The sequence below is a fragment of the Puma concolor genome, chromosome C2, assembly GCF_028749965.1.
Source record: "Puma concolor isolate L17-30 chromosome C2, mPumCon1.1.hap2, whole genome shotgun sequence".
In the NCBI taxonomy this organism is placed as follows: Eukaryota; Metazoa; Chordata; class Mammalia; order Carnivora; family Felidae; genus Puma; species Puma concolor.
Genome location: NC_141675.1, coordinates 10,791,778 through 10,819,381, shown reverse-complemented (window position 1 = coordinate 10,819,381; position 27,604 = coordinate 10,791,778). Strand labels below are relative to the sequence as shown.

General features: G+C 45.7%; 1 protein-coding gene and 1 long non-coding RNA gene across 3 annotated transcripts in view; one reads left to right on the top strand and one right to left on the bottom strand.

Moving 5' to 3' along the window:
• Positions 1–27,604, top strand: part of CMTM8 (CKLF like MARVEL transmembrane domain containing 8) — a 97,922-nt gene that overhangs the window by 52,804 nt on the left and 17,514 nt on the right. The gene's annotated exons all lie outside the window — the stretch shown is intronic.
• Positions 6,789–17,692, bottom strand: LOC147577095 (uncharacterized). The gene is made up of 3 exons (XR_015256014.1): positions 17,484–17,692; positions 10,460–10,603; positions 6,789–7,150 (listed from the first exon to the last, which is right to left on the bottom strand). It is a non-coding gene; the product is annotated as an uncharacterized LOC147577095 (long non-coding RNA).

Below are 27,604 nucleotides of genomic sequence, written 5' to 3'. Positions count from 1 at the left end.
AGCAGTGCATCGAGACTCAAATGTAGAAAAGGGAGTGATGTTTGGGGATGAGGTGGGAAGGCAAGTGGAATGATTTGAGTTGAAAGCTAAATTTTTTGGTAAAGTTTTTTAGAAACCAATGGGTTATATGGCAAGAGAACTCCTCAGGGCTTTCTTTTCTTTCTTTCTTTTTTTTTTCCCCTAAGTCATAGAATATATGGACTGATGTGATTTTTTTTTTTAATTTTAATGTTTATTTATTTTTGAGACAGAGAGAGACAGAGCATGAACAGGGGAGGGGCAGAGAGAGAGGGAGACACAGAATCCGAAATAGGCTCCAGGCCCTGAGCGGTCAGCACAGAGCCCGATGCGGGGTTCGAACTCACGGACCGTGAGATCATGACCTGAGCCGAAGTTGGATGCTTAACTGACCGAGCCACCCAGGCACCCCTGATGTGATTTTTTTTTAATGTGAGTCATTTTCCATTTATAAATATTTCAGGGCACGGCACTCAGATCAAATCCCTGACTGACTGTGAGCCCAGATTTGGAGGTCTCTTTGCCAATATGGTAGATGTTTTCCTGTGATAAGAAAACACTTTTGTGTTTAATTTATCCCTAACACTGTAGGACAAGCCAGTGTTTGAAGATTGAATCCCAAACTTATATATTACTGTAAGAGACCTGAATATTGGGAAGTGGCTTGGGACCTAAATTTGCAAATTTTCTGAGTCTCAAGGGGGTTGTGCACAGAAAAGCCACAGAGGGAGAGGGTGAAGCGCATCTGACATCAGCTTGTCACTCCCAAGCTGTGTGATCTGGGACAGTTACTCATGTGCAGGCTTCTTTCCTCGTCTCAGTTGAGGTTGGTAATAGAATTGACCTCAAGGCCGTGTAATGATTAAGCTTAGAGCATTGCCTGGCCTTCAGGGGCTGCTTAGTAAATGTTAATTTATTTTTTATGCAAGTACTTAAAACACGGATTAAGCAGTAAGTGTGGACAATTGTGATGACTTTTCTGAAGTAAATTCTTCATGTCCGACTTGGTCCGTCTTCCTTGAATACTGCCGTCGAGGAGGAGGCAAGCGATGGTCATAACTCTGTCCAGGATTTATTTTTACATTCACCTATTATTGGTGGTAAAGCAAACAGAAGTAAATGAAAGTCTAACCTTTATGAACAGCCATTTAACAATAGCCATCACCAGGATTAAATACAAATATTCTTTGACTCAGTAGTCCCACTTCTGTATACATTTGCCCACAGCACACCCGAACACCTACAAAATGGTATCTGTACGAGGTGATTCTTGGCAGCTGCAAAATGTGCACCAACAGGGAAGTTATCAGAGACACTGTGTACTTGGGAAGAGTATGTAGCAGTTGATTGAGAAATAAGGATGCATTCTAAGATCTTGGAACACATCTCCAAAATGCATTAAGTCAGGACAGCAAGGGGTGGGGAGTAGGGGAGCTAAGTATAATTTTGGAAAGGTACCCAGGAAACTGATAACAGTGCTTGCCTCAAGGGGTTAGGGAGGGAAAGGTGTAGCAAGAGAGGGACCCCAAAGGGGATTGGTGATAGACTTCCCACTGTCTGATTTCTTACACTTTTCAGTTTCTGAGCCATGTCAGTATAATTACCAGTTCGAAGAATTTAATCAGGAAGAATTTCAAGCCCAGTCTTCCTCCTTTGATATCAAGGTGTCTGCAGCCAATAGTTGCCCTGTTGGTGGTGCCGAGATCCTGGGAACTTCTCTCTGCATCTAGGAATATGTGGTTTTATTTTTACTTCTTTACGGGAAGTTTCAAACTGAGCATAATAAACTCCCACGTGGCCACTGCCCAGTTTCAGTAATTGCTAATTTATAGTCAATGTTGTTTCATCTCTATTCCTACCTGCTCTTCCTCCAGGAGGATTTTGAAGGGAATCCTAGATGACATCTCATTTCATCTGTAAATATTTTAGTCTGGAGCTCTAAAAGATAGGAATTTTCTTTCACTATTTTTTAAATATTACGTTTTAAAGTAGAAATTTTTTTAATTAAAACATTTTTTAATTTTTATTTATTTTCTGAGAGAGAGAGAGAGAGAGAGAGAGAGAGAGAGAGAGAAAACATGAGTGGGGGAGGGGTAGAGAGGGGGAGACACAGAATCGGAAGTAGGCTCCAGGCTCTGAGCTGTCAGCACAGAGCCCGACACGGGGCTTGAACCCATAAACTGTGAGGTCACGACCTGAGCCGAAGTCAGATGCTTAACCGACTAAGCCACCCAGGTGCCTCTTTATTTTTTTTATTTTAGAGAGAGAGTGCACATGTGTGAGTGGGGGAGAGGGATGGGGAGGGTGGGGGAGGAGTGGGGGAGAGGGAGAGAATCTTAAGCAGATTCCACAGCCCGCGTGAAGCCCGATGCAGGGCTGGATCCCACACCATGGGATCATGACATGAGCCAAGATCAAGAGCCAAGATCGAGACACCCAAATGACTGAGTCACCCAAGGCGCCCCATGCTGGATTATTTTTTGAAGTATTAGTCCTCAGCCCATGCTTTTAAAGGTTTTATCACTGGGGCACCTGGGTGGCTCAGTCGGTTAAGCGCCCGACTTCAGCTCAGGTCACGATCTCGCGGTCCGCGAGTTTGAGCCCCGCGTCGGGCTCTGGGCTGATGGCTCAGAGCCTGGAGCTTGCTTCCGATTCTGTGTCTCCCTCTCTCTCTGCCCCTCCCCCGTTCATGCTGTGTCTCTGTCTCAAAAATAAATAAACGTTAAAAAAAAAAAATTTTTAAAGGTTTTATCACTTCATCACCTTGCTTTGCAGTTGCTCTTTGGAGAGTGACTTTCAGCATTTCCTACATGTTAAGCTTGTCCTTCTCAGTTGACCAGTCCAGTGGCTTTCATCCTGTGAACGTGTGGTTAACAATATTACCACTGGCACCAGCAATTCCAGTTTTCTACTTCCCACCCACTTTAAAAGCCTAATAAGGCTAAGAGGCCACAAAATATTCAGATATTTGTGCAAACTTACTCTGCTGTGAAAGTAGGCATGACAGAGCTGTCAAAACCACCCTAGAAAAAAAACAACCCTTGGTGGAAATATTGGTTTGTCAGCTGACGTCAGGATGCTTAACGTTAAAGGCCTTTGGGGTTGCAATCAGTAATGTGCCAAAATTGAACTTGAAAGTTGAGGCCCATGTGTATTTCCTCATACAGTCCTGTTCTGCTCTGAGCAGCTGTGTAGGAGGGAGTATCTGGAAAAACTTCCGCTCCTTCTGACTAGAGATCCTGTATGTCTGTTATCTAAACATCTACACTGACCCCCGCCGGGCCACACCCTCAGATCCTCAGCAGGCTTCCCTTGTACATCCAAAATAGGACTAGATTTAAGAGAAACGAAGAGGGGCGCCTGGGTGGTTCTGTCGGTTAGCGGTTAAGCGTCTGACTTCGTCTCAGGTCATGATCTCGCAGTCCGTGAGTTCGAGCCCCGCCTCGGGCCCTGTGCTGACAGCTCAGAGCTTGGAGCCTGCTTCAGATTCTGTGTCTCCCTCTCTCTCTCTGCCCCTCTCCTGCTCAGGCTCTGTTTCTCTCTCTCTCTCAAAAATAAAAGTTAAAAAAAAAAAAGAGAGAGAGAGAGAAATGAAGATCTATGGTAACATACAAATTTGTACATGAGGGTTTATAGCAGCATTATTCACAAGAGCCAAAAAAGGGAAGCAACCCAACCCAAGTGTTCATCAGCCGACGAATAGACAAAATGTAGTGTATCATACAGTGGAATGTTATCCAGACATTGAAATACATGCCACTGATTCCTGCCACAACATTGCTGAACGTTGGCAGCATTATGCTAAGTGAAGGAAGCCAGACACAAAGGGCTGTGTGACGTATGATGCCACTTCCATGATCAAGTGCCCAGCAGAGGCAGATCTGTAGCGATAGATGAGTGGTTGCTTAGGGCAGCGGATGGCAGTGGCCGCGGAATGAAGAGTGGCTGCGGATGGGGAAGGGGTTTCTGCAGTGTGCTGAAAATGTCCCCCAGTTGTGGTGATGGCTGTACAATTCTAAGGCACTAAAACCCATTCAGTCGTACCCTTTAAATGGGTGAATTTTATGATGTGTAAATTACATCTCAACAAAGCTGTTATTAAAAAAAAAAAAATAGGGGCGCCTGGGTGGCTCAGTCGGTTAAGCATCCGACTTCGGCTCAGGTCACGATCTCACTGTCCGTGAGTTCGAGCCCCGCGTCAGGCTCTATGCTGACTGCTCAGAGCCTGGAGCCTGTTTCCGATTCTGTGTCTCCCTCTCTCTCTGACCCTCCCCCGTTCATGTTCTGTCTCTCTCTGTCTCAAAAATAAATAAACATTAAAAAAAATTTTAAAAAATTAAATTAAAAAATTAAAAAAAAATAGAATTGGATTAACTTACATTTCTTCAAGACGTACCTGATTCCCTTCCTTGGCATTTGTCTTTGTTTTTTCCTGGAGTCAGGGTGTGGTGCAGGCCGGGGGTGGAGGTGAGGGGGTGTGTGTGGTAGTTAAGGTGAGGGAGGAAGGAGATGTTGTTTCCTTTCACCTTTGAAACTCTGTGTCAACTTAGTTTCTGTCCCCCCCAAAAATCACCTGGAAAACAGTAGTGACTTTCTTTGACTCCATCACCTTATTTTACTTCCAGTTCTTCATTTGGGGTAACTTCCTTCCTTCTCTACCCACCTTCACCCCTGCCAAACTTACTTTTTTTTTTTTTAAGTTTATTTATTTTGAGAGAGAGAGAGAGAGCACATGAGCAGGGTAGGAACAGAGAGGCGGGGAGAGAGAGGCTCCGTGCTGTTAGTGCAGAGACCGATGCAGGGCTCGAACTCATGAACCATGAGATCGTGATCTGAGCCGAAATCGAGACTTTGATACTTCACTGTCTGAGCCACCCAGGCGCCTCTCCCAACCCCCGCCAAAATTATTTTAAAGCATCTTTGTGCTTCTTGGGCGACAATGGCTTTCCTTTTCTGGAGGTTTCATGCATTGGAAATTGCTTTGGGCTTCAAAAACCAGCACTGGTGTCTGCTAAGGACAGGCCCTTTTACTTATATGGCCCAGCCGGAAGACAGAGTATAAAAATGCACATGTCAGAGGTGTAGTTTCCTGTTAGAGAAAGAGCCACGCCAGCATTGTTTCCCAGGAAAACGTGGCGCTATTTAAACAATATTGCGGACCTCAGTGAGACTCGGGTCAGACATCGGCTCGTCCACTTGAAAATCTGCTGAGAACAAAAGACCAGAGTGGGAAGAGAGAGAAAAACAGACAGCTAGCAAAAGCGTGCGTGTGCAATGTGAGTGTGCAGGAGCGTGGACTGATGAAGGGGTGAAGGCCCCTCTCAGGAGCGTCGGGAGGAAGGAGAGGCAAGTCCTGACTTCTTCCCTGAAATGCTCCGGTGAGGAGGAATGTGTCTTCCTGGGTAGGGAGCCCCACCGCATTATCCCAAACCTGGTTTGCTATGAAGGGAAACTGTAATCTGCTAGATCAGGAGTCGGCAAACTACAGCCTGGGGGCCAAATCTGGCCTGCTGCCTGTTTTCAGAAGTTCTTGTTCAAACACAACCATGCCCATTTGTTTACACGTTGGCTGCTTTCAGGCCTCAACCACGGACATGAGTTATTGCAACTGTCTGTCCTGCAAAGCCTAAAATATTTACTATCTGGCCCCTTGCAGAATAAGTTTGCTGACCTCAGTGCTAAATGATGCACTTCTCTTCCTGTGGGGAAAAAGCTTTATTCAAGGTACCTGGAACTTGAGCCTAATATGTATTTGAGAGGAAAAAACCTACAGGTGCCAGAGCTATTCAGCTAGCGGTTCAAGCACCCAAGTTAGCATGCAATCCAATTTAGACTATTCCAACATTACGTACTAACTCTGTATTAATCAGATGGCTTCTTGTGTTTTTCTGCTTGGAGTGGTCAGGAAGGCAATTATTTGGTCATCTTTCAACTATTCTTTAGTAGTGTGTGCATCACTTATTGGGAGCATTTGGAGTCAGTGAGGAGCTGGCATGAAAATAATTTAAATTTTGCTTGGCACCAAGTTTAGTATTTTCCCTATAAGAGTTTTAACCTCCTCATAGATAGGTAAGTCGCTTCTCCCTCTTTTTGAGAGAGAGAGAGAGAGAGAGAGACACAGAATTTCAACAGGCTCCACACTGTCAGCACAGAGCCTGATGCAGGGCTCACAAACCCTGAGGTCATGACCTGAGCCGAAGTCAGACATTTAACCGACTGAGCCACTCAACTGGCTGGGCCACTTTTAATGCTGTCCTGGTCATGAACACCTGTTGAGTTCTTTGCTCACAGAGTTTCTAAGAATTATCAGCCCTTCTCTTTACATATCATGGCAGCAGCAATAGCCACGTTCACTCATGGTGATATTTCACCCTCCACACCTGGCCCAGCCAGGCCACTGTTGTGTGGTTGAGGGGCAGGCACCTGACCCAAACTGGGTCACTCAGAGTGTTCTCTAAGAACTGAAACTGGAGACTAAGTTGCTGTAGTCTCTCCCTTAGAGGCTAGAGCCCTGACATTGACCACATGGGCGACATTTTCCTTCCACGTGGCTGGGATACAAAGAAATCCAGAGACAGAAGCGGCGGAGGGGACGTCTTGTGTTCCCCACAGCATCTTGGTAGATCTTGGTTCCTGCTTCTCCAAAGTAGATGTTTTGGGGGCTGGGCAGGGTTAGACCTCACGGAGAGCTTCATGCGCTCTTACCAAAGACATTGACCCAGGTGCCAGCCCTTTCCTACAGAAGCAAGGAGGCAGTGAGGTCCGGCATAATAGTTATCAAGTGGCCCAGGGATGTTCAAGCCAAGAGAAATTCAGATGGTCTGGCTGGAAGACTGCGGGGGGGGGGGGGGGAGGGGGGAACCCCCCGGGGTGCACATCTGGCAGCTGCAGAGTTCCTGAGGCCAGCATGGCGCTTGGGGAGGGGGGTGGGTAGCAAAAGGGACAGCCGGCAGCTGTCATGGGCCTCCTCTGGTAGCTTTCCACTGGTCACTTGTCTGTCAGGCCGCCTGTCTCCAGTTTGCTTCCTGGAGATGTATTCATGGATTTCCTGGACTCAGCTGCAGTGATGAAACAACCATTTCCACGTTTTCCCCGGATTCTCCATCTCTGTCTTAGGTAGTTTGTTTTCTCTCTGCATAAAAAACGTATTTATAAGTTAATGTCAACGTGGCCAGACTTTGACTTTCAAACTTGGTAACGTTTGCCCACAATGTTGGTCTGTGACTTTTATTCCTAATAGTGCTTGCGCATAAATAGTTCCCTGTTGTTCCTGAACCAGAGACCAAGTCATCCCGCCCTTGTCGCCTAGAGACTGAGAGCTTTGCGACAAGAGCCCCTTTTGCACTCGAGGTTGTCCGGAATGGTGTCTGTTACCCAAGGAGTCTGGACAGCTAGATCCCTTTCTGGTTTTTTGAGCGTAACTCAGAAGTGGCCAAAGATCTTATAAGTGAGTATGGCCTTTTGATATCAGAAGATCAGGTGCAAATCCTCCGCCTGTTGTTGGCTTTGGGCAAATTGCCAACTTTGCCTCTATTTCTCCGTTTTTAAAACGTGGACAAAATTGCCAACATTGTCAAGCTGTTGTAGCGATTGGCGGTGATCTTTAGGAATCCTTTCGTTCGTGATATGGACTCAGGGAGTACTAGCTGTTTCTTTTGTTCTCCTCTACAACATGATGCAGGCCAAGGCCAAAGCTGACCAGCTCTGCTAGTTACTGACATCCCTGCAAAAACTTTGGTGGATGCAGCCACGAGTGGCCTTGAATCTGGAACGTGAATTTTGGGGATTTTTGGCAAACTTTGACTTGGATATGTCAGCCCCATGTTGCTCCCCTTCATTTCTATGTTGTTTACAATGATCAGGCTTTTAATTTTTCACCAGTGGTTTGCAGTATAACCTATTGCACCATTAAGAACAATCAAAATGTGTCATGGCGCCTGGGTGGCACAGCCAGCATCCGACTCTTTTTTTTTTTTTTTATTTTTTTTTTTTAACGTTTATTTATTTTTGGGACAGAGAGAGACAGAGCATGAAAAGGGTAGGGTCAGAGAGAGGGAGACACAGAATCTGAAACAGGCTCCAGGCTCTGAGCTGTCAGCACAGAGCCCGACGCGTGGCTCGAACTCACGGACCGTGAGATCATGACCTGAGGTGAAGTCGGCCGCTTAACCGACTGAGCCACCCAGGCGCCCCAGCATCCGACTCTTGATCTCAGCTCAGATCTTGATCTCAGGGCTGTGAGTTCAAGCCCCATGTTGGGCTCTGTGCTGGGCATGAGACCTACTGAAAACAGTAATAACAATAAAAAAACCCCAATAAAGTAAGGTGTCGGGAGTCTGGTTGTGAAGCCGTTTGCTTATAACGTAAAACCATTTTATATATATATATATTTATATATATATATAATAACCTATTTGTTAACATTTTCTGCCTCCAGTGGACAAGCCACAGTTTACGTAGCCCTCTCAGGCTTACTGGCTTGTTTTGGTGTGGCCTTCTCTACATGGAACTGTGCCTCCCGCTTCTCTAAGACAGGTGAAGAAGGTAGCAGTCTCATTTTCCTCAGTTAGGGAATTATTACTGTTAAACTCATCTAAGGCAGAGGAGACTGGGGTCTCCCGCATCATCTCGCCCAGGAGGGAGTTTAGTGAACTGTTTAAAACGTCAGCTCCACTGGCACTGGCACCTGATTCTGGTTTTAATGGGAGCACTGACCTATGACCACCCCCGGGGATCCTTACACACCTATTTAAGTTGTGAAATAGACCAAGGGGTGTTTAGGTATAACTAGTTGCAGGAGGAAAAAGAGGTTCCAATAATAATGCAGTGTTACTGGCAACCTTTAAAAAGCCCCCATGATCAGCTGTCCTTCAGAGAAAAGTCCGTGCTAAGCCACGGATAATATGCTTGCTCCTACAGTAGTGGAAGGAGCTTGTCTATTTTTGAACACTCAGCAGAAGAGAAATGTCACAGTAGGTATCTAAATTCACGAGTCTAGTTTCTATAAGCCTGTGTTTATTACATTTTTTCAACCCAAACATCCCAAACCTCTGAGAGTAAAGCTCATTCTCTCAGGGATCTGAGGATGAAGCTACCCGGGTAAAATTTGGGGGAGGGCGTTTTGTATTTGATATTTTTAATTCCTGTCAGCTTTTTCCTCTACGATATTTCTGGCTTTGATTTTCAGTTTGTCTTTGTCCATTTTGGCTGCTATAACAGAATACCATAGACCGGATTGTTTATAAACAACAGAAATTTCCCTCTCACAGTTCTGAAGGCTGGGAAGTCCAATACGAAGGCAGATTGGATGTCTAATGGGGACCTACTTCCTGGTTCATATTTGGCCATCTTTGTCGGCACAAGGGGAGAGTGAGCTTCCTAGGCTCTCTTTTATAAGGACGCCAATCCTGTTCATGAGGGTGGAGCCTAATCACCTTCCAGAGGCCCCACCTCCAAACACCGTCACACTGGGGATTAGGTGTGAACATAGGAATTTCAGAGGCGCACAAACATCAGGTCTGTAGCAGGTGCTGAGTAGGGATTTATCTGTGATAGTACCTCTTCCCCACCTCAGCCCCAAATCTTCACATAAAACCGATGCTAAGGTAACATGGCTTCCTGTACTCCCAACGCACTGCCAGGTCCTTCCCAAAGATTAGTTGTGTGCTGTATGCTATTCCTTCTCATCCCTCAGTAGTCTCAGGAAAAGTCCCAAAGGACCAGCGGCCAACTGTAAAATACTCCATTGAGCATTTGAACCCACCAAGCGGAGGAGTATCACTTTCCCAGGAGGATGGCATCACCCAGAGTGGAGGCTCTTAGGGGGACCCATGAAATAAGCCAGCTTGGGACATCAGGCTTAGAACCCTCTCCCAGGAACGCACGTCTGCTGCCAAGATGCAAAGGCAGCCGGGAGAAGTGTAGAGGCCAGCCTGGCTGAGCTCCCGATGTGCTGCTATCTGCCCATCCGCCAGCCTTCTAGGCAACATGGCATTGAAACAAATCCTCCTGATGACTAGCCCACCCTCAGTCACGTGACCTTCTCCCATTGCCAAAGGAGATTTTGAAGATATGCCAACTCCGAAACGCTGATGCCAGAAATACCTGTTTCCAAAAAATGCCGCTGGTTCCATCATGCCTGCCTGGTGAGTAAATTCTGAACTCCTTAGCCCGCCATTCCAAGGGTGGCCCAACCGCCCTCTCCCTCCACAACTCCTACTGCCGTCCCAAGCATTGCCAACCCTCTGGCCTTTTGCCCACATCCTTAAAGCATGTAGATGCCAAGTCCCAGCATCACCCCTGCCTGGAGAGCAGCTACACCCGTTGAGGTCCTGGCCTTCCTGATGCCCTTAATCCTCTCTGAGCACCCGAGTTATTTATTGCTGCCCCTGAAGGAATCATTCAGCATCTCATGACATGATTGCACTTCTCTGGTCCTTACCATTGGCCTGCCTGCAGCAGGGTTTTCTGTTTGCTTTATCTCCCTGGCCACACTGAATGATCTCTCTTGTACGCACTGGCCGTGTGCAGTGCCTCTCTTTGGTTGTCCTGGTGTCCAGTAACCTTTGTGACCTCCATTCAGTTGCTGGAAGAATGAGAAATGGAGTTTTACACAGAGGTGCTATAAATAGATGCAATCCAGGAAAGTTTGAGTTTACATGGAAACTAAATTAGAAAGTGATTATTCTCCCAAACAGGATGTTGTGCATCCTCTTGTGAATAAGCTTTTTAAATAAATTTTGATTTACAGCAACCTGATAACATCTTCCAGAAAAAAAAGCTCTTAAAATATTGGGGCTCATCTGTATTTAAAACATAGCTGTTGGTGGGGCACCGGGGTGGCTCCATTGGTTGAGCCTGTGACATCAGCTCAGGTCATGATCTCATGGTTCGTGGGTTTGAGCCCCACATCAGGCTCTGTGCTGACAGCTCAGAGCCTGCAGCCTGCTTCAGATTCTCGGTCTCCCTCTGTCTCTGCCCTGCCCCACTCGTGCTCTCAAAAATGAATAAATGTTAAAAAAAAAAAAATTAAAACATAGCCATTGGTGCATAGGAGGGGATGCCAGGGTGGCTCAGTCAGTTAAGCATCCAACTTTTGACTGCAACCCAGATCTTGATCTCAGGGTTGTGAATTCAAGCCCCTCATTGGGCTATGCTCTGGGCATGGAGCCTACTTAAAAATAAATACAAATAAACAAACAAACAAATAGATAAGTATTAGGAGGAAAATGTTGATGACCCTGCTATTTAAAAAGAAACCTTGGGGTGCCTGGGTGGTGCAGTCGGTTAAGCATCCGACTTCGGCTCAGGTCATGATCTCACGGTTTATGGGTTCAAGCCCCTGCATCATGCTCTGTGCTGACAACTCGGAACCTGGAGCCTGCTTCAGATTCTGTGTCTCCCTCTCTCTGCCCCTCACCTGCTTGTGTGCACTCTCTCCCTCTCTCTCTCAAATATAACTAATCACTAAAAAAACAAAATGCAAAGAAACTCTTACAACTCAATAATAAAAAGACAACCCAACTACAGAATGAGAAAAGGGCCTGAATAGATGTCTGTCCAAAGATAAACAAATGGCCAATAAGCACATGAAAGGATGTTCGGAGTCGTTAGCCATCAGGAAATGTAGATCAAAACCATGGTGAGATACCATTTCATTCCCACTAAGATGCCTAGAATCAAAAACACAATGAGTGTTGGCAAGGATGTCCCTGCAGAGAAATTAGAAGCTTCACCTTACTGCCGGTAGGAACGTAAAGTGGTGCAGGCACTTTGGGAAACAGTCTTTCGTTACCTCAAAAAGTTAAATATGGAGTCTTAAGACCCAGCAATTCCACCCCTAGGAAGGTGCCCAAGGGAATTGAAAACCTATATCCACATAAAACATGTATACACAAATATTCACAGCAGCATTATTCATAATAGCCAAAATGGAGAAACAACCGAAATGTCCATCAGCTGTCTGACAGATAGATAAACGAAATGTGGCATGTCCATACAGTGGGACGTTTTTCATGAATAAAAAGGAGTGAAGTATTGATACTTGCTGCAACATGGAAGAAGGTCCAGAACAGGCAAATTGATGGAAGCGGACAGTAGATGGTTGCCTAGGACTGGGAGGCTGGGATGAAGTGTGGTTGAAGGGAAATGGGGAGTGACCGCCAGTGGGTACAGGATTTCTTTTTAGGAGGATGAAAATGATCTAAAATTGATTGTGGTGATATTTACACAACTCTGTGAATATACTACAGTCCATTGAATTGTACATTTTTGTGTTTTATGTTATATGAATTATAGCTCAAAGCTGTTATTTTTAAAAAACTGAAAAAAAGAGAGTATATTCTCTACCCGACCAGATTGTCAGTTCAGTACAAACACAAAATGGGCATTTTTAGATAAGGGACTTTATTAGGAAGCTGCCAACAGTAGCTTCCAGTAGCAGCCTGAATGCTGAACGCTTCGACTTACCTGATTATAAGGATGAGGTGAGGAAATGCTTAAAATGCAGATGCCCAGGCCTTCTTCAGAAATGCCCCTTTTAGGGGCGCCTGGGTGGCTCAGTCATTTAAGCGTCTGAGTTCAGTTCAGGTCATGATCTTACAGCTTGTGAGTTTGAGCTGACAGCTCAGAGCCTGGAGCCTGCTTCATATTCTCTCTCTCTCTCTCTCTCTCTCTCTCTCTCTCTCTCTCTCTCTGCCCCTCCCCCACTGTGCTTTGTCTCTCTCTCAAAAATAAACAAACATAAAAAAAAAAAAGAAAGAAATGCCTCTTAAGCAGTCTGGGGTATACCCAGGGATCTGCATTTCTAACAAGTGCCCATAGTATCTCCCAACAAGTTACTGTACCAGGCATAGTTCCCGAGAGCTTTACAAATGCCAGCCCTTACTTTTCATGACCCTAAATATTATGCTTATAATGTTCTGTATTGGAAACATTCCTAAGCATTTGAAGCACCTTTACCAGAGTGTTAGGGTTAGTTTTCTCTGACTCATAAAAGAGCATGAATGATTTTTGTTTTCTTAATGTTTTTCTAGATTGTCCAAGTTTTCTACCATAATTATGCTGCTCATCTAATTAAAAACAAAGTTCTCGGGGTACCGGGGTGGCTCAGTCGGGTGAGCATCTGACTCTTGATTTCAGCTCAGGTCATGATCCCAGGGTCATGGGATCAAGCCCCACATCAGGCTCCACACTGAGCCTGCTTGAGATTCTCTCTCCCTCTGCCCCTCTCCCTGTTCATTCTCTCTTTCCTCTTGCACTTTCTCTAAGATAGATAGATAGATAGATAGATAGATAGATAGATAGATAGATAGATACAAACAAAGTTATCAAACTTGTATAGATAGTTGGAATGCACATGCTGAATGTGACAAATGACTACCCTGAGAAACCCTGATTAAATAATTGGGACTCACTGCGAGTCTGAGTCCCAGCAGAGAGAAGCCAGGCCAGTATGTCATCAGGACAGTGTTGAAGCCAAAAGACCCAGCTGTCTGAGATGCTGTATGAGCCATCGTTCCCTTTCCGGTTGGTGGCTCTGTTGGCTTCTGGAAGCAGAGCTGAGGCTTGTCTGAACTTCCAAATGCTGGCTAGAGAATGAAGCGCAGGGCAAGTGTGCTTTCTCACCTGGGGCTAGTGTCTGCATGCTGGGGGACAGTGCCTCAGTCAAGTATCACACTGCCCTTCACCTTGAGAATTGGGTAATTCCGACCATCTTGGTGAGTCCCTCCTCAGCCCTTGACTAGCTTCTTGTTGGCAGTCCCTACTGAGACTGTGTGAGCCACGGGAGATAGAATTTGGTTGTCTCTAGTTGCCTCTGGAAGGTAATGTGCAGGTGAACCATTTGTCTGAGTGTGAAAAACTGCTGACCTGTTTTAGAAATTCATTAGCTGCCAAGGGGAATTTTATTTTTAAGGAGGTTGTCTTACTTTGATTTTTTTGATTGCCTGAAGGTTTTGGTTTTTCACTCTGGGAGTGAAGTGTGAATTGGAGACTCCCAGGCAAAATTGCCAAAATGATCCCATTGCATTTTTCTTAGTTATGAAATAGCAGAGTTGGCACATGAGGTGTTTTTGAAGGGCATCTGGAGGGTTCCATTCTGAACTACTAAATTGTATATACAGTGCTGAAGCCTCTCCTAGCCCTTAATGTAGGTAGGTAGAAATTGCATTTTTTATATGGCAGGTCAAAAAGATTGAAGTGTGGAATGTATTGAAACTGCCTGGGCAATCTTCAGCAATATGACAAATCGGCCTCCTTCTCCATGAAGATTCTTTTCTATTATGGTAATAGGTGAACCTTTAGTCAACGAATATTGGAACCCGTGAATACATACAGGTATTTCTGTGCTGTAAGGGTATGAGATTCTTGCCATCGAGAAAGCGACACTTAATTGGTGCTTTCAAAGGATCAACAAAAGTGACAAACCCTTAGCTAGGCTAAGAAAAAAAGAGAAAAGACTCAAAGAAAACAATCAGAAATGAAAGAGGAGACATTAACACTGAAGTCACAAAAATGAAAAGGATCCAAGAGACTACTAGGACAATGATATGTCTATACGTTCTAGGATAACTAGAAAGGGATGTATTTCGAGAAACATGCAGCCTTCCAAGACTGAATCGTGAAGATTTTAAAAATCCAGACGGACCTATGATTAGCGAGATTAAATCAATGATCAAAAACCTCCCAAGAAAGATAAAGCCCAGGGCCAAATGGCTTAGCTGGAGAATTCTACCTCACATTCGAAGAGGAATTACTCCAATCCCCCGGCAGCCCCTGGCTATTGTGGAAGGGAGGGCTACGTCTGTCCTTAAGTGTCCGCCCACTCGAAGTAGGGCTCTGGTAAGTTGTGCGTCTCCCATAGGAAGCAGACTGGCTTGCCTGGGGGAGAGGCTCTATGAAAATGTGGAGGTCAGACTCCCTTTGAGCCACAACTTGACATTCCTAAACTTGTTTCTAGGGGCCAGATGGTTACCTTTATCCATATCTGCTGCTTGACTTAACTGCCCATGGCCATTGGACCCCACTGGGCCTCGTGCATCTGCTGCTATTGGGGCGAAGGCTAACTGGGTAGCAAAGGTGTGTTGACGATTACCCGATTCCAGTGTTTCCTGGACATACCATCATGCTTTAGGGCCTCCTAAATTGTCTTCTGTTTGAAACAAAAAGGCCTGATAATCCGGACACCACAGAATTAAGAAGACTGGACACAACAAAGGAGTATAGATTCCAAAGAGGCAAGCGTGTCTGCTAGGGCCCCTTCGGCTCCGTGGAAGCAGGGAGGCCTGCAGGCCAGGAGACCAGAACTCTCACTCGAAGGTGAAGCATCTTCTGTCCTGCCCTCAGAGCCGGTTAAATATCCGGGGGTGAGTAGACCCCAGAGAAGAGCAGCCCAGACAGACAGCTAGAGAGCCTCCTGCCCAGAGTACAGTGGTCCTCCACATGAGGGCTCAGCTCTTCACACCCTGCATCTTTGGTGGAGGGAAGCATTTCAGAGCCCTCCCTGTTTGATTTTTATTTCAGTTCTTTTGAGATCGACATTAAAGAGTGGCCGTGTGACTTCTGGTATTATACTGTTTACCACTGTGTCAGAACCTTTTGGTCTGATCTCCTCCTTCCCTGGTGCCTAAAGGTAGGACAGAGGTGGAGATGTCCCAGGGAGAAACAGGTTCACCCTGTGAGCCGTCCCCGCAGGGCGCCTGTGATGAAGTGCGGTCAACACAAATCAAGGCTTGCACGCGTGAGATTTCTCCTTGACCGCCAGCGGAGCCGTGGACCTGTGGGCAGTGCTGGGAGGTTCTGTAGCAGAAAGCAGTCCTCGGACCTGGCTTTGAGCCATGGCTCTACCAGCTTTGTAGAATGTGGTTTTGGACATGGCCGTTCACTGCTGTGAGCCCAGAGCCTGGACGGGGATTATGATTATCTACGTCGTGTGGCTGTTGTGTGGCTTGAGTGGGAGGAGAGTGTGTAACTGGTAATACTTTAGGTCAGTGTGGTGCTCAGAGGCAAGACGTTAGTGTTGTTATAAGATCGAGTGTCTCCCACGGACAAGTGGCAGACGCTGTTTTACAGCGTCCCATCCCCTCCCATCCTATTGCTTCTTTCCTATCAACCTTTCATCTCTCTTCTGTTCCTTAAGAGATATCCTTTGGCCTCTGCCTCCTTACCTTTTATACCCCCACACGTCACTAAAACAAAGGGATCCAGCCTTCGCATAAATTTGCTGAAAGAAACAAGTTGGGCCGGGAGCCATGTTGGCATCTGACGGCAAAGGGTTCCATCCATCCAGGCCGCAGGGAAGGAGAGGCCTTGAATTATTATTACTCCTGGGTGCCATCACCACACAGCTTGCTCTGGTTCCTTGAGCTATTTGGGTAGGACTGGCTGCTGCTTTGCTTATTGGTGACCCAGGACCACCGACCAAATGCTTTTCACTGACTCACGAGAATCCTGAGGTTCCGGGTGTTCTTTATAGACCCGAAGATTGTTGATCGGGTCAGTGCCGTCCGAGATTCCTCTTGGGTCCCTGGGGCATGGGGCTTCAGGTGGAAGGGAGGGATGGAAGGTGAGGCTTCTCAAACATGAGCGGCAGGGGGACTTGTGAAAACCCGTTGCTGGGCCCCTTCCCCACGAAGGCTGATTCAGCAGAGCGGGGTGGGCCTGAGTGTTGGCGTTTCTGGCAAGCTCCTGGGGATGCTGATCCTGCTGCTCTGGGACCACACACTTGGTGAAGAAGCAAGGCTGCAGGGCAGAGGTTGGCAAATGATAGCCTGGCAGCCAAATCCAGCCTGCTGCCTGTTTTATAAATACAGTTTTAGTGGTACGCAGTTACTCCCATCCATTTGCATAATGTCTGTGGCCGCTTTCATGCTGCAGTGGCAGAATTGAGTAGTTGTGACAGGGACCATATGGCCCGAAAAGCCAAAAGTGTTTGCTATGTGGTCCTTTACAGAAAAAGCCTACCAACTCCTGCTCCAGTCGTTCCTCTGCACCCTGATCCTGTTCTAATTATGGGCACAGACCCCTACCCCCAACCTTTTTTCACTAGCTAGGTGTGCTAGGACCCTTACTGTCAAATTGCCAGCTATGCTGAGCATTAGGTCATGTTTCCTGGGAGAAAAAACATGAGACCAGTAGTCACTGCTGTTCGCCTAGATCTTTGCAGATCACAAAACACCTTGAAACCCTGAGCAGCCTAGCTAGTGCTGTACCCATCTTATGGGGTTACAAACCGAGCCCGGAGGTGAAATGGCCTACCTCTCCTCTCACAGCAAGTTCGTGACAAACTTAGGTCTTCTGTCCATTCTACCTACTACACTGCCTCTTGTGTATGAGCCCAAATTGGCCGAAACTTGGCGTATTAGTCATCTATTACCATGTAGCAAATCACCCCCAAACTTAGCTTCAAAGAACAGTAAACATTTATTATCGCTCACAGTTTCTGTAAGTCAGGAGTCCGAGATCACCTTGGCCAGGTGGTTGTGGCTCAGGTGTTTTCCTGAGGCTCAGTCAGATGTCATCTGGGGCTTTGGTCATTGAAGGCTTGACTGAGCCTGGAGAATCCACTTCCAAGATGGCTCACTCACCTGGCTGGCAAGGAGCTGCTGGCTGCTGATGGGTGGCCTCTGTTCCTCTCCATGTAGACCTCTCTGTAAGACTGCCTAAATGTCCTCACAACGTGACTGCTAACCAACTGACTTCCCCGGAGCACGATATTGAGACAGCAGCAGGTAGGCTTTATGACTTAGCCTCCCAAGTCACATAGCATCATGTCGGCCATACTTTGTTCACCAGAAACAATTCACTACATTCAAGAGGATCCTACATTTGAGAGGCGTGTCAAGGAATCTGTGGACATATTTTAAAGCCAGCCCTGTATTTGCATCCTATTTCCTTCTGGGAATATTGGGGTCCCGAGGTATTGTCTCAGGGCAGATCTAGTTGATCATAGACTGAAGTCCTAAGCAAAAGCAAGGTTAAGTCACAAATTCTTAGCAACACCTAGGCCTGAAGCTTCGTTTTGCTCCGGAGCACCCAGGGGTTTCCTACAATCGTATTTGAGGAGGGGTCAAGGAGGGCCAGAGAGAGACACCCACTCTCATGGCCTATATGGAAAGTAGGACGAAAACCACATGGGTGAAACCCCGGGTGATTTGATATGCTCCTCCCATGTGCTGGCCTCCCCACGCCCACTGGAGAACTGGTTTTCTTATCCCATTCTTCCCGTTTCCACATCGGGAAGAAGAGGCCCAAAGAGGCCAAGCTTCTTATAGGGGAATCAGCAGCGTCTGAGGCCCCTTGATTTTGCTGGTCAATACTCCCCATAGTCCCTCCTATAGAATATTAAATACACTGCAGTAAAAATCTCATAGGGGTACACAAAGAAGGCCATGAACTTGTGGGATTAAATTTGTCCTTCCAAGTCTTTCTCTTAATTAATCCTTATCTCATTTGGCTGGCTACATTTCTTGTCAGATCTGTTTCTAGGCAATGTCTGGTTCAAGTGAGTGAATACCAGACCAAGTTTATTCTTCCACATCCCGCCACCTCTGTGGAATGCACTTTAAGTGTAGGAACTCATCCAGACAGATGGTAAACTCTGCTGTCTCTCCATGGAACAGGTATCAGAGGGCCTTAATCTTTCATAAGCAGTGTTTGGCCACCCTCTACTGGATAAGTGGAGAAGGTCACATGCTTACTGAACAGAAGAGCTACATTATAATCCTGAAGGGGCATGGAGATGACTGCCGTAAAGATCCCTTTTTTTTTTTTTTTTTAATGTCTTTACTTATTTTTGAGACAGAGAGAGACAGAGCATGAGCAGGGAAGGGGCAGAGAGAGAGGGGGACACAGAATCCGAAGCAGGCTCCAGGCTCCGAGCTGTCAGCCCAGAGCCTGACCCGGGGCTCGGACTCACAGACTGTGAGATCATGACCTGAGCTGAAGTCAGACGCTTAACCGACTGAGCCACCCAGGCGCCCCGTAAAGATCCCTTTGACTGTATAAAGAAAAATACTCGGCAGGTGCAGGCAGCAATCAGCCTGAGGATGATGCAATTCTTTGAGGTGCAGGGAAAGGGTACATGCTTTTATCCTATCACCTCCTCTGGCTCAAGGGATTAATAACCTGGTTTGTTTGAATCAATGCAGGAACCAAAAATATTAAGTACATGTATATAGGTGCATGTGTGCGTGTTTCCTGGGCAGACAGTATGTGTGCTGGTCAACAGGAGTGGCTAATTTTTTTCTGTAAAAGGCCAGATAGCGAAGACTTTAGGTTTTGCAGCCGAAGGCCACATATAGTACTCTGCCACTGTAGCATGAAAACAGCCAAAAATAATATAGATTAATGAGCATGGCTGTGTTCAAGGGCTTTATATACAGGCAGCGGGCTGCATGTGGCCATAGGCCGTGGTCGAAACACCCTGGTGAAGGAGAGTTGAACTGAATTGTGTTTGTCTCACACTGGACAGTACGTTCCTTGGGACAACAACAGCGTGCCTTGCCCACCTTTGGACGCTGAGCACCCGGCACTGTGTCTGACCCAAGATGGCTCTCATGTCAACCTCTGTAATGTATCAACTTTCTTCCTGGATTTCTTGGAATTCATTGAGTGAAAAGCATACTCTCTGCATTGGGTGTTTACACCATCAGAGAAAATAGGATTAGCTGCTATCCCTATTTTCTTTCTACTTGTCCCCGTTTGTTTTTTTTTTTTTTTTTTAAGGCTTTTTAAATTTATTTTTGAGAGAGAGCACACAACGGGGGAGGGGCAGAGAGAGAAGGGGACAGAGGATCCAAAGCAGGCTCCACCCTGACAGCAGGGAGCCCAATGCTCAACTGACTGGGCCACCCAGGTGCCCCTCTGCTTCTCCCTATTTAAAATGAACCAATGTGTCATCTGAGAGACTAATAGATAAAAAGTTTCCATGCCACCCTCAAGATGGCACCCCCTAGTGGCCCAGCCTTAGTGGGCAGCTGCTGGGAATCTTGTTTGCAGAACCAGGGATGGGTTTGTATCAAGGCATCTGCTCACTTTACCAGAACCTATTTCTGCCCAGACACTTGGACCTTGGAGGTGGGGGGGGGGGGGGGGGGGAGTGGAGCTGGCTGGTGACATTCTAGGTAATGCTGCATCCCTAACACAGAAAGAGCACAGCCTAAGAGCCAGCTTCTCTGTCTCCAACACCAGCCTTTTTAGCCCTGCATGTGGCTATTCCTCCTGGGCAGGTTTGTGGTTGGCCAAACCACTCTGTTTCTGTTATCACTCATGCTAGTAGTTGTCCTTTATAGAGTATATTGTCTCATCATGTAAAATACATGTTATCCCTATACTGCAGATGAAGAAACTGAGACACAGATAAGTTCAGTGATTTGGGCATGATACTGTTATTGTATAGCAAAATATTTAAAAGTTTGGACTGTTAGTTAACACACTGTGCCTCAATTTCCCCATAAAATGATAAAATGGTTGTGAGAAGCTATTTTAGTTATCATGTGGGTTAAATGAGGGAAGGCACGAGAAGCACTTCCTTACTCCATAATAGATACTATGCTATTGCTGTTACCTGGAGCTTGGGCATATAGTAGGTGCTCAGTAAATCCTGGGTAACTAAATTAATTTGTCCCGTCACACAGCTGGTAAGACTTCAAAGCCTGACTCTTTCTGCCAAATCATATGGCCATGGCATCGTATCATTTAACCAAACAGGAGCAGAGGACACGATAATGGTGACATTGAAGGTGTCCACACTGGGCAGAGAGGACAGAGCTTGAGGGTCAAACACCCCCAGTCCACCCAGCCTGCCATCGTGTTGGTATTATTGCTTACAGGAGAGCCCTCAAGCTCAAGCCACACATCCAGGGAGCTGGCAATAGATACGACTCCTTGGCTCCATGCAAGTGTAAAGATTTTGAACTACAGAGAAAGGCTGCTCTTTACCTAAGAAAGGAAGAGGGGAGGTACTCCTGAGTCTTTGTAAACCTGCCAATAATACTGGCATAATAGTAATAACAGACACGGCACCTAGCATTGTTGTGCGTGTATTACTTAACTGTGTGGTCTTCCCACACCCTGCAAGGAAAGTCTCTATATCCCTGTGTCGATTTTACAGATAAGGAAACTGAGGCTGTGGTCAGTAATTTGCCCAGCAGCAGGGAGTGGAAGGCAGGCAGGCTGACTCCAGAGTGTGTGATTTCCTCACCAGACATACTCTGCCTCTCAGTCTGAATTTCCATGAGTGGTAGCGTCACTCCAGACAGTGAGTGGGGAAGGAGAAGGAAGAAATCAAGACCTTACAGTACAAAGTAAAGCATCACCAGACTGGAAATCACAGCTGCGTGCTGATTCTGCTTTGACCACTAACTAGCCTCGTGATTCTAAGCTTGTTGCTTCTGAGCATCTCCGGAACTTCTCGTCCAGCACTAACATTCTTTGACCCTCAGACCACCTCAGAGTGAGCGTTGACTTTGAGAGAGGATGCTGTCTGGAGACTGATATCCATCCAGTGCTGGGCCATGAATCAGCTTCTTCTGGAACTGGACTTGCTGTTGATCTTCCTGTGTTAGGACAGAACCTCGGGAGATTCACAGCGCCAGGTGGGGTGTCATCGCAGTGTCAGCATTCCCGCTACCGTGCAGATTTGGCCTGGTCGACTCCCATGCACTGATTAAATCTCAGACTTCCTCTGACCATCCATGCTTGGGTCCTTATGCCTTACATTTTCACATCAGCCTCATTCCTCTCATAGGACTCACACAGTTTATAGTTAAATAGCCATCCGTGTACCTACTCTGAGGACAGCAAGGACATCTCCAGTAGCTGATATCCAGTGCCCCTTCCTTGCAAGGAATAAGTATGTAAATGATTTAAAGCCCAGTGAGGTACATTAGAGGGGTGCTGAGCTCACGCCGGGAGCAATGCCGTTCCCCTGGGCAAAGCCAGCTGGGAACAGCTGGTACCTTGCTCCTAGAGTAGCCTAGTGGATCGTCACAAGTCACCTGTCTGTCTTCCAGGCTGATGTACAGATGCAGTAAGCGATGCTCATGCCAGTCAATGCTAAAAGCAGAAAGAAGTCCGCCAACCTGTTTGCCATAGCAATGTAGCATTTCCTGCCCCACCAACAGTGCCAGAGAAACTCCTGGCGCATAATAGATGCTCTGCGGAGGTTCGACTAAATGAGACCCTTTAGCACCGCCGTCAGGTAATTCTTCTGTAGCTGTCACAAAGTTCACAGGCTTCATAGACTTGACTTCACAGGAGAGGCCTCACAAGCAAACTTCTTTTGTCTTTCAGTGTGATTTTTAGAAGTCTAAGGCATCCGATTTCTTTGTGTGGGGGCCATGTACATACAGGAGACAGAGAAACGCTGTTGCAGTCAGCTCATTGAGAGCCTCAACAGGTGACCATTGACAATTTCAATTAAAAAAAAAAAGTTCTTCAGGGGCGCCTGGGTGGCTCAGTCGGTTAAGTGTCTGACTTCAGCTCAGGTCATGATCTCGCTGTTCGTGAGTTCAAGCCCAGCATCAGGCTCTGTGCTGACAGCTCAGAGCCTGGAGCCTGCTTCGGATTCTGTGTCTCCCTCTGTCTCTCTGCCCCTCCCCCACTCACACTCTGTTTCTGTCTCTGTTTCTCTCTCTCAAAAATAAGTAAACATTAAAAAAAAAATTCTTCATAGAAAGGCACGTGTATCTGGTACCATTAAGAGTAGAGGCACACAGCCTCCTGCCAAAGCACAAGGCAGTAATTGAAACATTCAATGTTCATAATGACCCTGGGTCATCAAAAGGTTCGGCTATATTAGGAATACTGTACTTCATTTTAAAAGTGAGATACAAAACATTCATTCAACTGAGCTCATTACCCTGTTGTTCATGAGGGAGGTTGGAGAAGAAACCTTAGTTCCCTAAAAAATAAAAGTCTTTCGCTTGATAAAGGGCACCCATCAACTGTCAACAACAGACCTCATACAAATGTAAACACGAAAATAAATAAAGTAGAATAGAATAAGGATGGTCACTGTCATGTGGTAGATGGTTCTGGAGATTCTAGTTAATGTGGCATAAGAAACACAAACAAGTCATATAAATATTGGAAAGCATCGAAACTGTTATTGTGGGTATCGTAGCCAGAAAATTCTAGGGAATCAGCTGAAATCAGTAGGATGGTCAAATACCTGGAGAACTGAAAGGCTGATGACAAAAGGCGGTTCTCAGCCCAATACCTCCTTACTCCGGGGTCTCCCTCCCAAGAGACAGAGGTCTCTACTTGGGACACCTCTGACTTTACTCACATCCACAGCTACAAATAATATGAGCGGTGCCACAATCTTATGTGTTAACTAGTAACCTTCTGTTACCATCTGCCTTAGCTTGGGCTGCCATAACAATATACCATAAGCTGGGTAGCTTAAACTCATACTTTTGGATGCCTACTGGAAGTCCAAGGTCAAGGTGCCAGCAGAGTTGGTGCTTGGTGGGACTTTTCTCCTTGGGTTGGAGACAGCTGCCTTCTTTTTCCTTTCCTTTTCTTTTCTTTTCTTTTCTTTTCTTTTCTTTTCTTTTCTTTTCTTTTCTTTTTTCTTTTCCTTTCCTCCCCTCCCCTCCCTTCCCCTCCCCTCCCCTCCCCTCCCCTCCCTCCCCTTCCCTTCCCTTCTTTCTTTTTACCACCAAATAAGTTGTTGTTTTTTTTTTAAATAATAATTTCAGGAATAGAATTTAGTGATTCACCACTTACATGTAACTCCCAATGCTCATCCCAATAAGTGTCCTCCTTAATGCCCCTCATCCATTTAGCCCATCCCCCACCCAACACCTTGCCAGCACCCCTCAGTTTGTTCTCTGTATTTAAGAGTCCCTTATGGTTTGTCTCCCTCTCTGTTTTTATCTTATTTTTGCTTCCCTTCCCTTATGTTCATCTGTTTTGTATCTTAAACTCCACATATGGGTAAAATTGTATGATATTTGTCTTTCTCTGATTTATTTCGCTTAGCACAATACACTCTAGTTCCATCCACATTGTTGCAAACGGCAAGATTTCATTCTTTTTTATCACTGAATAGTATTCCATTATATATGTGTGTGTGTGTATTATATATGTGTGTGTGTGTGTGTGTATATATATATATATATATATATATATATATATGCCACATCTTCTTTATCCATTCATCCATCAATGGACATTTGGGCTCTTTCCATACTTGGCTGTTGCCTATAGTGTTGCTGTAAACATTGGGGTTCATGTGCCCCTTCGAATCAGCATACCTGTATCCTTTAGGTAAATACCTAGTAGTGCAATTGCTGGGTCGTAGGGTAGTTCTATTTTTAACTTTTTGAGGAACCTCCATACTGTTTTCCAGAGTGGCCGCACCAGCTTGCGTTGCCACTAACAATGCAAAAGAGATCCTCTTTCTCCACATCCTCGCCAACATCTGTTGTTGCCTGAGTTGTTCATGTTAGCCATTCTGACGGGTGTGAGGTGGTATCTCATTGTGGTTTTGATTTGTATTTCCCTGATGATGAGTGATGTTGAGCATCTTTTCATGTGTCTGTTAGCCATCTGGATGTCTTCTTTGGAAAAGTGTCTATTCATGTCTTTTGCCCATTTCTTCACTGGATTATTTGTTTTTGGGGTGTTGAGTCTGTTAAGTTCTTTATAGATTTTGGATACTCACCCTTTGATATGTCATTTGCAAATATCTTCTCCCATTCCCTCAGTTGCCTTTTAGTTTTGCCAGACAGCTGCCTTCTTGACGCGTCTTCACATGACTTTTCTTTGGTGCCTGTGCAGGGGTGGGGTGGGATGTGCTTTCTGGTATCTTGTAAGAGCACTAATCCCATCATGAGGGACCTGCCCTCATGACCTCACCTAAACCTAAGTACCTCCTAATGGCCCCATCTCCAAATACCATCCCATAGGGGGTTAGGGCTTCAACATATAAATTGGCAGGTGGTGGGGGGCTTGGACACAATTCAGTCCGTAGCACCATCCCTGTTGCTTCTGTCCTCCATGTTATAATGCATTTAGGTTGATATTTAGTGTTCATTGTTACCTCTGTGCAAATATTATTTAGGGTGGAGGGTTGTAGTGAACACCTAACTACAGACAACTGTTGCAGTTTCTTTCTTTTGGTTTTTACTTAAGTTATTAACATAGTACAACTATTTTTATTTGCTTAGGGTTTTGTGGTTTTTTTTGTAGCTAATTTGTCTCACATTTTTCCTGTATTAGCCTCTTAGTAAAGTTGCCCACAAGGGCTGTCACATCACATAGTCACAGGGTCATCTTTATCTTAGATGATAAAAATCATCGTGGAGACCTCCCTTCACTTTGGAATTCCCTTTACCTTTGTATTGGGCTGAATTTCTTGGATCCCTTATCTTCCTGTTTCTTGGTTTCCTCCCTCACTTTGGTAGAGCAAGTTTCCTAATAGCCTCACCAGGTTGAAAAGAAAGTAAAGTGACATAAAGCAGGTGGTGATAGCCTTTGTCATGCCTGTCTTCTGAGTCACTGTCCCAGTCTGGCATGGAGCACCTGTCCTGCCTGATTTCCCCTCATCCTGGGGATTGCTCTCACCTCTCTCCTGTATAGCTTTCCTCTTAGTCTAGTCCATGTTTCCTTTTTAAGAGTTTCTACCCTCATTTTGGTGAATCACATCCAACATTGCATGTTTGGGGGGAGTGGAGGGAGGAATGTGTTCTTCTCATGCTCTTCATTGATAATTTTCCTGGGTAATTTTGGGGCTAGAAATCACTTTCCCAGGGTGCCTGGGTGGCTCAGTCGGTTAAGTGTTCGACTCTTGGTTTCAGCTCAGGTCATGATCTCATGGTTCATGAGTTTGAGCCCCGAGCCAGACTCTGCCCTGACAGTGCAGAGCTTGCTTGGGATTCTTTCTCCCTCCCTCTCTCGCTGCCCCTCCACCCCCAAAAATAAATAAACTTAAAAAAAAGAAATCATTTTCTGATTTGAAGGCATTTGCCTGTGTCTTCTAACATCCTATTTCTTTTAGAAAAGCTTAAAAGCTATTCTTGTTTCTGATCTTGGGTAGGTGACCTGTTTGTTCTTTGGTCCTTTAAAAAAATCTTCTCGGGACGCCTGGGTGGCTCAGTCGGTTAAGCGTCCGACTTCGGCTCAGGTCACGATCTCGTGGTCCGTGAGTTCGAGCCCCGCGTCGGGCTCTGTGCTGACCGCTCAGAGCCTGGAGCCTGTTTCAGATTCTGTGTCCCCCTCTCTCTCTGACCCTCCCCCGTTCATGTTCTGTCTCTCTCTGACTCAAAAATAAATAAACGTTAAAAAAAATTTTTTTTAATAAAAAAAATTTAAAAATCTTCTCTTTGTACCTGATGTGCTGAAATTTCATGATTTACCTTCTTCATTGGTATCTGTTTTCATCCATTGTGCTGGGTTCTCAGGGGAGCCCTTTTATGTGGAAATTCATGTCCTTAAATTCTGAGATTTCTTCAGTGATTCTCTGGTTGATATCTTTTCCTCCATTTTCTCTAGTTTGTATTCCTAAAACATATCATTCAGGTGGTTGACCTCCTGAACCTGTCCTCTAATTGCCCTCTATCCTGGTTTCTTTTTTTTTTTTTTTTCATCTTCTTGTTTCTTCACTATCTTTTCTAGAAGGTTTCTTCAATTTTATCATGTAACACTTTCACTGCATTTTTAAATTTCTGCTATCCTATTTGTAATTTCAAAGCTAATTTTGTTTCTGAAGGACTATTTATGTCCTTCTGTAACATGTTTTTGGTTCACTACTATAATGTCTTTTCTCCCTGAGAATACTGATTCTTTTTCTCCCTCTTCAAAGTTCCTTTCTTCCAGTTTGTTTTGTGGTCTCAGCTCTCTGCCCCATTATACAAGCTTTTTTTTTTCTTCCCCCATCACAGATCTGGTAACCTTGGTTGTCTGCCTATGTTTTAAGAGTACAAAGCTGTTGGGATGCTCGAAGCACATAGGTGGGGCTTATCAACTTGGAACTTCATTGTGGGTTGACCTGGCCAAGCTGTGTGTTGGTGAATCCCCAAGGCCTTTTCTCTTGTGGGAGTGAAGGCTTGGCTGCCAGTACCCCCAAAAACCCATGGAAGGGAAAGGTTAGGGACTGGGAGGGTAGGGAAGTCTTCACATAGAAGAGTCATAGAAGTCTCTTGTTTTCAGGTTGTTACTCAAACCTTCAACTGTGCCCCTCAGTCCAGAGACCTCCGCCCCCCCCCCCTTTTTTTAAACCTTCTTTAGAGTGGTTTTCAAACAAGGTGATTTTGTCTCCCAGGAACCAGTTGGCAATTTCTGGACACGTTTTCGATTATCAGTAAGAGGAAGAGGGAAAGCTTGGTGCTGGCATCTAGTAGATAGAGGCCAGGGATGCTGCTAAAAATCCTGCTCAGGACAGCCCTCTGCAACAATGAATTGTTGGCCTCCTGTGTCAGTAGGACTGAGGTTGAGAATCCCTACCTAGAATAAATTTGCAGACCAATGACAAAGGTGGGGCATTCACCCAGTAGCTTAAAGTAGGACAGAAGGTTAGGACACAGCTACTTTCTTTCTCCCCCCACCGCTCCCCCTCTTTTGTTACACAGTCTGTGCC